Consider the following 9,837-nt stretch of genomic DNA (forward strand, 5'->3'; position numbering starts at 1 on the left):
TGTTACTCACACCTTCTTGTCAACTGTTGGAAATGGGCCATCCTGATTATCACTACAAAATTATTATTTTTTTGCTCAAATAAATTTGTCAGTCTCTAAGGTGCCACAAGGACTCCTCGTTTTTTTGTTTTGTTTTGTTTTGTTTTGCTGATATAGACTAACACGGCTACCACTCTGAAACCTGTCACCAGAGAAAAACAAGTTAGTGGAATAATCAGAGACAGGCTTTGAATGTGCCTGAGGGTGCTCACAGCTGGTCTGGCTAGGTTCTCAGTTTTGTTCTTGCCACTCCTGGATCAGCCATAACTCTTATTCATCTCAGGTGTGTAATCACCAAATCCTTGCTAAGCCAGTTCAGGTTTGCCAGGTCCCCACATGTGGCCTGCTGCCACCCTCTCCCCACCCACCTATAACTGCAGTGTGAGGCCAGTGCTGATCAGCTACTGTTTGCACACTGAAAGGCAAATGATTTGTATTCATCTCAAGGGAGAAGCAAGAATAAGCAAATGCTCGATCATGATTGCATGCATTTATATTTGATAATAAAACACTTGCAATTTATATGCAAATGAGGCGTGGCTCTTGGCCTCCTGGCAATTTGTCAACATGGTCCTTGGCGTCATAAAGCTTGGGTGCCCTTTCTTGAGCAGTCCTGGGCTTATTTGAAAGCATTTTAGATCAGGCTGCACCACATTTTACTCTAGCAGCAACAGCCTATTGGGAGCAGGAGGTGAGTTTGCAACATGCCTTATTGGGTCATATGGGACCTGTCCAGGGATGCTTTCCCCACAATCCCCTCTTTTTGTGACCCCTTCCCTACCCCCAAGAGAGGGCTGGCACCTCTGGTCCAGTGCTGCCAGGCTGGAAGCCACTGGTCTCTAAAAAGCTTTAGAAACTCAGTTCAACACACTCTGATTAAGAAATATCAGGCTGGCCAGAGTTCCAGAAAGCCCTAACATCCAGATCCAAGGTTCATTAAAGTCAAAAGAGCCCATTGAGATAAATGGGAATCTTTCTGTTGACTCCAGTGAATGTGGATCAGGGGAAACGTTATTTAAAGAGCGACAAGGTGGGTGAGGGGATATCTTTTATTAGACCAACTTCTCTTGGTGAAAGAGACGAGCTTTCCCGCTTACCCAGAGCTCCTCTTCAGGTCTGAGAAAGGTACTGGGTCTCACAGCTAAATACAAGGTGGAACAGATTGTTAAGCATAAGGAGTTAACGCATCTTGCAAGAAACCATTCAAAATGAAGTGGGCAATTAACACCGCTGCAGTCATAGGGCAAAAGAGAGTTCGTGGGTTGCAGAATGATGTAATGAGACATAATACCATTGTTTCTATTGAGTCCGTTTTTGGTGCCTAGCAGAGCTATGAATTTAGGCTTCCAGGCTCATCTTTTGCAGGTTATGCGGACTGAGAGGTCAGATGTGAAGTGATCACTTTGTGAAATGTGTTCCGCCACAGGGGATAGGGTGTTTTTGTTTTTTGTTGTTTTCTGTGTGAGTTCATTTGAGAACATAGTGATTGTCTGGCTTCACCTACATAATTATAACTTAGGGCAGACCACATGTTGAGATAGGCACGTGTAGGACCCATGGATCTTGAAAGGTGCATTGTGGGGTGTACTGATCATTGTATCAGTGGAGATATGGCTGCAAGTTTTGCATCTGTTGTTATGGCAGGGTCTGATGCTGCTTTGAGTTGGTGGGTCCTGATCTGTGTGAAGCTTGCTTATTCTGATGAGCTTGTTGAGATTGCGGGGGTTGTTTGAGGACCAGAAGAGGGGGTTAAAGAAAGATTTCTTTCAGGATGTGATCCCCATCAAGTATGGGTTGTAACTGTTTGATGATGTGTTCCAGTGTGGGGTAATAGGAGACAACTAGGGGTGTGCAGTCAGTAGGTTATTTTTTTTCTGTATTGAAGCAGGTTTTCTCAGTGGCCCATTCCATGCAGATGTAAGCAGAGTCAGGATGAGCTCTACCCTGACATCTGGTGGTGAATTGTGGTGAGTTGTGGAAAAGAACTTCAGGGGCTGATCTTGTTTGCATAGGCATGCCCACCCCGCCTAGCATGAACCCAAATGGTTACTTTGGCTGCTGTGGGATCCCCAGTTTCTCTGTTATTGGGGCAGGAAGACTAAAGTGTTGTTACCCTGATTATGTGAATCAAGGACAATGAAACTGTTTTATGACAGAGGGACTCGCCATCAACAAAGTAGCACTCGCTAGACAAGGGACATGGGTTCCAAAACCTAGTGATTTGAGAGAGGCTGGGGACAGGTACTTGTACCTGATGGTATGGGCCCCTTTTGCGGGCCTGAAATCTCAATTGCACCTCCTCTCTCTACTGTGGAATATCGGAGCTAATTTTAATTCCATTAGGAGTCTAGTTACAGGCTGCTGGGCTGAATTCACTTTGGGCCAATGGTGCACCAGCACTGAGGCTCCCCTACTACAAGCTGAAATCATTAAAGAGCTAAAATCACTAAGAGCCAAAATCACTGAGTGCTGTGGGGGGGCCTGAAGCTATGTTGCTGAGCAGCTGGCAGAGCAGTTTCCGGGACGACTGGAGCGGCTTGCGGGACAGCCGGTGGAGCGGAGCAGCTGGCAGAGCAGTTCATGGAATAGCTGGAGTGGCTCACAGGACAGCTGGTGGAGCAGAGCGGCTGAAGCAGAACCCCATTGAGAGGTGGGGCAGTCGGCCTCGGACCACGTAAGGTGCCCCTTAACACCGCTGTGCCCTCCCCGCCCCCCAGCTGGGAGGTAAAACTCTGCAGATAAACTTTTGAACACTGGGGCTGCACTGACCAGGGACAGAGACTTCTGGGTGATTTTTGGGTTGCTGGTCTCAAGAGACTTTTTGGGTGTTGGACTTTTGGGACTTTGGGTGATTTTTTGGGTTGCTGGACTTACGACCCTAAGGGGAAAAGGACACTGCCAAACTTACATGGGGAGGGGGGGGTCTTTTGCTCAAGGTTTGTGTTATAAATCCTGTTTGTGATGTTTCCCCAACATAATGCCGCATTGTTTCCCTCCTTTATTAAAAGGATTTTGCTACACTCAGACTCTGTGCTTACGAGAGGGGAAGTATTGCCTCTTAGAGGTATGTGGTTGTCCCAGGTCACTGGGTGGGGGCTCAAGCCGGTTTTGCATTGTGTTATTGGAACGGAACCCCTAGATACTGAACCTGGCCCTTGTTGCTGCCAACTCAGACGGGCAAGGGGGTTACACAAACAACAATGTTTGTTGCAGTGATCCTGGATAATTTTGCAATTTCTCTTGATCGTATTGTGTGGTGCCATGCCCACTGAAAAGCCAGCCAGCGCTATATGGTGCTTGTAGAAAACAGGACTCTTGTGAGGAGCAGTGCATTTCATGGCTCTCTAGCTTAGGGTATGTCTGCACTGCAGTCAGAGGTGTGATTGCAGCTCAGGTAGGCACACTCACGCTAGCTCTTATCTAGCAAGTGTGGCTAAAAATAGCAGTGAAAGGCAGTGGCATAGACCACGGAGTGGGGTAGCAACACAAGAACATAGGCAGGGTTCCAGGCAGGCCTGTACAGCCCACTCCCCTGTGTCTTCACGGCTGTTTTTAGCTATGCTAGTTAGATTAAAAGCCAGCCCAGGTGTGCCTAGCCAACCTGCAATCACACCTCCTGGTTGCAGTGCAGACATACCGTGAAATATTAATGTGGCCCCCATTACATAGTACCCAAGCACTTCACAGTCTGCAATGTATTTGTCCTCTCTGTGAGGTAGGGCAATGCTATTATCCCCATTTTACGGATCAGGAACCAAGGCACTGAGAGACTAAGGGCAAGTCTACACTGGAGCTGGAGATGTAATTTCCAGTTCAAGTAGACATACCCACGCCAGCTCTGATCGAGCTAGCACACTTAAAATAGAAGTGCAGCCGTGGCAGCACAAGGGACTAGCCACCCCGCATACAATCCCATCCGAGACCCTAGGCACATAGTCAGGCAGCCAACTCATCCTGCAGCTCAAGCCACAGCAGCTGCGCTTATGTTTTTAGCAAGCTAGCTCAATCAAAGCTGGCACGGGCATGTTTATCTGAGCTGGAAGTTCCACCTTCCCCCTCCTGTGTAGACATACCCTAAATGACTTGCTGTAGATCCTAGAGGAAATACGTAGCAGAGCAGGGAATTGAGGACAGCTCTCCAAAGGTCTTGGCTAGCACTAGCCACTAGACCATCTTTCCTGTTTCATCTGGAGTGCGGTTCTACTATGTTTTTATTGTTATCAAAGATATTGTTTTCTATTGAAGAGGAAGAATAGGAGGTAAAAATAGTGATGGAATAATTTTTCAGGCTGAGTTTGCTATGCACTTTGTCCTCTGAACTCTAAAGGGTTCTGTACTCAAACGGTGGAAAAAGTGACATCAGGAGACTCCAGCACACAGGAGACCTTTACCTTAGTAAAGTTTGACCTCATCTTTTCTCCTCTCTTTCTTCCCATTTGTGACGGGTTGCCCCCCTTTAAAGTGCCACCTGATGTACTGGGATACCACTGAGCCCTCCTGTTCCACCAACCTGGGCTCCCTTTACCTTGTCTTGCTGCGCCAGGCTCTTAAGCCTCCTCTAGCACACACAGGCAGGGTCACACCCAGCTGCAGAAAGAGACAGACACTGAAATCAGCTCTGGGAAGACTCAGTTTAAGGGACTTGCCCCAGCACTCAGGTGCCCACCTCGCTTGGAGTGCAGACCCAAAGGCATATTCTGTTGCACTTTATAGAAAAATCTGCACAGTGCTAGCTCAGAAAAATTTACCCTCTCTCTCGATGTAAAGAAAGATGTGCTTCTTGCCACGCCAGATATGGATTGCAGAAACTGGGTTATGTTATAAACAAGAAATAAGTTTATTAACTACGAAAGACAGATTTTAATTGATCATAAGCGATAGCAAACAGAACAAAGCAGATTACTGAGCAAATAAAACAAAACACGCAAACTAAGCTTGATTCACTGAAGAAACAGGTTATAAAATGTAATTTCTCACCCTAAATGTGGAATTAGGCAGGATGCCAAGTTTCTGTAGCTTAGAGTTCCAGTTATCTCTTCTTACAGACTGGACCCCTGCCTCAGTCTGAACTCACCCCTGCCTTTCCCCTCAGGTACTTTCAGCAGTCTTTCTTCTTGGGTAGACAATGAAGGAGAGTCCAGATCAACCCCCCCCCCCCCCCCCCCAAAAAGGATTTACCTAAGGGGGGGATCCTTTGTTTGATCCCCCACCCCCCCCTGTGGAAAAGAACCAGCAGTGTCCAAGGGGGCATTTTTCATCAGGTGACATTGTCACATGACCTTGTAGTGTCAATGCAGCATCCCAGGAAGCACCTCAGGAAGGTGGGAGATTAGTATCTTCAGAGTTCTATTGTCCTTCTTAAATGGGTCATTTAGAAGGATTGCCTACTGTCTGGTGGGCGTTCCCCACCCCCCAAGTACACACACAGTTGTAATTGTTACATAGTCAATATTCCTAACTTTAGATACAGATATGATACATGCATACAGATTGAATAATCACATTCAATAAATCATAACCTTTCCAATGATATCTTACATGAGCCATCTTGCATGAAGTATATCTTTGCCATATTATATCAGAACCATATTTCTATGAAGAATATGGGGTGTGACATCACACCATTATTAGTGAGCTTGTTCTTTGGGGTTGACACAAAGCTATACGCATTAACACTTGGTGTTCTCAGCATTGTTCACAATTAAATCTGCTCACAATGGAGTCATTGTACCAGTTATTTAACCAGATGATACATCCTTAGGATTTTGCGTCCTTTATATACAGTGGTGACATGGGTTAATGAGACTATTATTGGCTTCTCATAATGCATAAGGTGCACATTGTCATCTGCCAAGCAATGGCCAGAAGGAATGCCATCCAGTGAGAGAAAGTGTGAGAAATAACCTGGGATATCACAAAGGCAAGGCATGGGCAGATACCACAGGTCGCATCTCTACAATAAAAGCTGATGGAGGAGGATGATAGAGATGTTGGTATTCCTGAGCTCACTATGTGAGTTTTTAATTCCTTTCATGGTAAATTTGGGATTAGCTGGAATCATATGGGAAAGATCAGGATTTAATCAGTTTGAAATGAGGATACTGGTGTCCCTGGGAAGTTACCAGGGTCATCACATACTAGTGGGGCTAGGTGTTTGAGGACAGCCATAAAGATTCTCCCAATTCTGAGCTAGGTTGAGCCAGTCAGCACAGATTATTCCTTTTCTTTGTTCTTCTCACTCGTTATTTGGAAGAAATTTCTCACCTTTTTGTTCATTTGCGTCTACATTTGGGGCCAAGTTTTTCTCACTGATGTGCAGCTACCCAGCTGCCTGTTCTCTTCAGTCGGAGCCATGTGCACATCTCAAGGAGAGAATTTGGCCCTTAGCAGTGTTTTCTAGCACAGGCATCCAGCTTGCATTAATGTCTTGCTGGTCTTTGTGGTAAACCCGTTGGGTTGAATCACTGACAACAATGGATGAACTAGTATGCAAAGAGCTACCAGAACAAACGCCAAAGGATAAAATGGTATATTTACACCAAGCTACCAGGTTGGGAAATGGGGCATGTGTTCCCTGACTGGCATAGCACCCCCAAATGTTGTAAATTCCTCTTACAGAATATTCTTATTAGGGAAGACATAATTCAAGGTGAAAATGTTTTGTGGAGTTTAGATCATTCCTGGCTCATTATACATCAGTTTCAATCAAAACTACAGTCGACAGTGGGCCTTATTCGTATTTACACACGTCTGGCAGAAATGAGCCCAATATGTTCAGCAGCTGCCTATGAATCAGCACTAAAAACAGTAATTCTTTAAGGTCATGGTTATGGCTAATTAGCAAGAAAATGAAAGGAAGAGACCTTGAAAGGAAGTGAGGGGGGAAAGGAAGGCTAAGAAAAGAAGAGGGATAAGCCAAAAATATGCCTTCTAAAAACCTGTGACTATTATTTCATTATTACCTTGAAAAATGTACTCCCATCGAATTAATCATGGCCCCTCTGTGTCCTGGTAATTAACATGATGAAATGATTGTTATGTACAGTTCAAATGCCCACAGCATGGGCCAAAGGGCAAAGCTGCCATAATTTCAGTGCCAATACTTAAAAAAGTTAAGACCTTGACTTCTCATCATTGAGGCCTACCACTACATGCACCGTAAATTACAACTGAAAGAAAACATTGTTATTTACTGGCAAAAGGTCATTCCTTCAAAGTAGGGCTCATGTTTCTGTCTTAGGACAATTTGTACCATACAGTTCGTACGTTGCTCCATTATGTCAACAGTTACAGAGCTATTCCATTGTTTAAAAAAGCCCAGCAGCACAAACATTAATTATACAAAATGTCTAAATGGAGAATTGCACAGGGAGTCTCATCAAGAGAAAACTGAATCTTTAACTACAAATATGTGAAACAGCTGCACGTGTCAGACGCTGAACTTACCCACTGTTCAGAGGATGCTACTGCCGTGCTGTGAACTCTAGACTTCCTTGTGCTGAACAGGTGTCTCTGGCACTGTGGATGTGGGGAAAGTGTGGATGGGATATATCTAGACTTTAGCAAAGCTTTTGATACGGTCTCCCACCGTATTCTTGCCAGCAAGTTAAAAAAGTATGGACTGGATGAATGGACGATAACATGGATAGAAAGCTGGATAGATCATCGGGTTAAACGGGTAGTGATCAACTGCTCGATGTCTAGTTGGCAGCCGGTATCAAGCGGAGTGCCCCAGGGGTGGGTACTGGGGTCAGTTTTGTTCAATATCTTCATTAATGATCTAGATGAGGGGATGAATTGCACCAGCAGCAAATTCACAGATTACACTAAACTGGGGGGAGAGGTAGATACGCTGGAGGGTAGGGATAGGGTCCAGAGTGACCTAGACAAATTGGAGGATTGGGCCAAAAGAAATCTGATGAGGTTCAACAAGGACAAGTGCAGAGTCCTGCACTTACGATGGAAGAATCCCATGCACTGCTATAGGCTGGGGACAGACTGGCTAAGCAGCAGTTCTATAGAAAAGGACCTGGGGATTACAGTGGATGAGAAGCTGGATATGAGTCAGCAGTGTGCCCTTGTTGCCAAGAAGACCAACGGCATATTGGGCTGTATTAGTAGGAGCATTGCCAGCAGATCGAGGGAAGTGATTATTCCCCTCTATTCAGCCCTGGTGAGGCCACACCTGGAGTATTGCGTCCAGTTTTGGTCCCCCCACTACAGAAGAGATGTGGACAAATTGGAAAGAGTCCAGCGGAGGGCAACGAAGATGATTAGGGGCTGGGGGACATGACTTACAAGGAGAGGCTGAGGGAATTGGGGTTATTTAGTCTACAGAAGAGAAGAGTGCGGGGAGATTTGATAGCAGCCTTCAACTACCTGAAGGGGGGTTCCAAAGAGGATGGAGCTCGGCTGTTCTCAGTGGTGGCAGATGACAGAACAAGGAGCAATGGTCTCAAGTTGCAGTGGGGGAGGTTGGATATTAGGAAACACTATTTCACTAGGAGGGTGGTGAAGCACTGGAATGGGTTACCTAGGGAGGTGGTGGAATCTCCATCCTTAGAGGTTTTTAAGGCCCGGCTTGATTTAGTTGATTTAAGGCTGGGATGATTTAGTTGGTGTTGGTCCTGCATTGAGCAGGGGATTGGACTAGATGACCTCCTGAGGTCTCTTCCAACCCTAATATTCTATGATTCTAGTGGGTCCTTTTGTCCACTTGCCCGGCCTCTGTGACAAAGCTGATTTCTTTATCCCAGAAATGTTTTGGGGACATGGGTCAGCCCTGAGTATCTCCAATAATGGTGATTCCAGACTGTCCCTTTGCAACATTACTATTTATTACAGTAGGGCCTAGTTGAGACCCATTCTGCTAGGCAATGTGCAAAAACATAGTAAGAGACAGTCCTATGCCATGTCTCCAAGATCATGCAGCCTCTCCTCTGTGTGCTGCATTGAGGAGCTGTTCATTTTTTGAAAAGATCTGTATTTTATTGAAAGAGAAATATATACAGTTTACTAGAAAATTAATAAATGGCCAACGAGCTCAAAACATCACATTATATACTTTAAAAAGTGCTTCTGGAAACAACCTGGGGACTATTCTTGAAGCCAGCACTGGTGTGTATGGTGTATTTAACTATGTAATTATCTTCCTTTGTTTTCTGTGTAATGCCTTTACATTTCAAAAGGCTGCTGCCTGCAAAGACAGGCATTGCTTCGGGTTCAGCTCAGATGCAACAGACTACAAATGGGGGGGACACACAAGCAGAGAATGGACTTTCTCATGCAGATTTTACTTTTGTTCTTTCTTGTTCCTGATTGAAAGTTGCTGTTTGTTTTCTGTGTGTGGATAAACATTGCAGGCGGTGTGAATTACATCTCACTAGGCCTTGGTGCCCCAAGTGGAGGCCAGTGGTATTGCAACTGTCTGCCCTCCCTTGGAGTTGTTGCCATGTGGGAGCAGTTGAGATCTGAGCTGATGTAGTGCATATTCCCAGGTTGCCTGAGCCATGGCCTCCTTGTCATCACTGCCAGCTTCACAGCTATGTGGCTCAGTTGAGCTCCCTAGCAGTGTGGGAGGTTGTGGTCACTTTCTGCTGTTGCAAGCGCTCCAGTGTGGATTTTTCACCACTGGGGCCTTCACCATCGTCTATGCCAGTGAAGGCGGGGATGAGGGATGGGGCAAGAAACTGTCAAAAGCACAGAATTTGTTTAGTAGTCCTGTTGTGTACAGACTTTGGGAAATCAGCTGTTTAGGGGGCTGACCAACAGTTCTAAGGATGACAAAACCTTACCCTT

This window comes from Trachemys scripta, chromosome 11, assembly GCF_013100865.1.
Source record: "Trachemys scripta elegans isolate TJP31775 chromosome 11, CAS_Tse_1.0, whole genome shotgun sequence".
Lineage (NCBI taxonomy): Eukaryota > Metazoa > Chordata > Testudines > Emydidae > Trachemys > Trachemys scripta.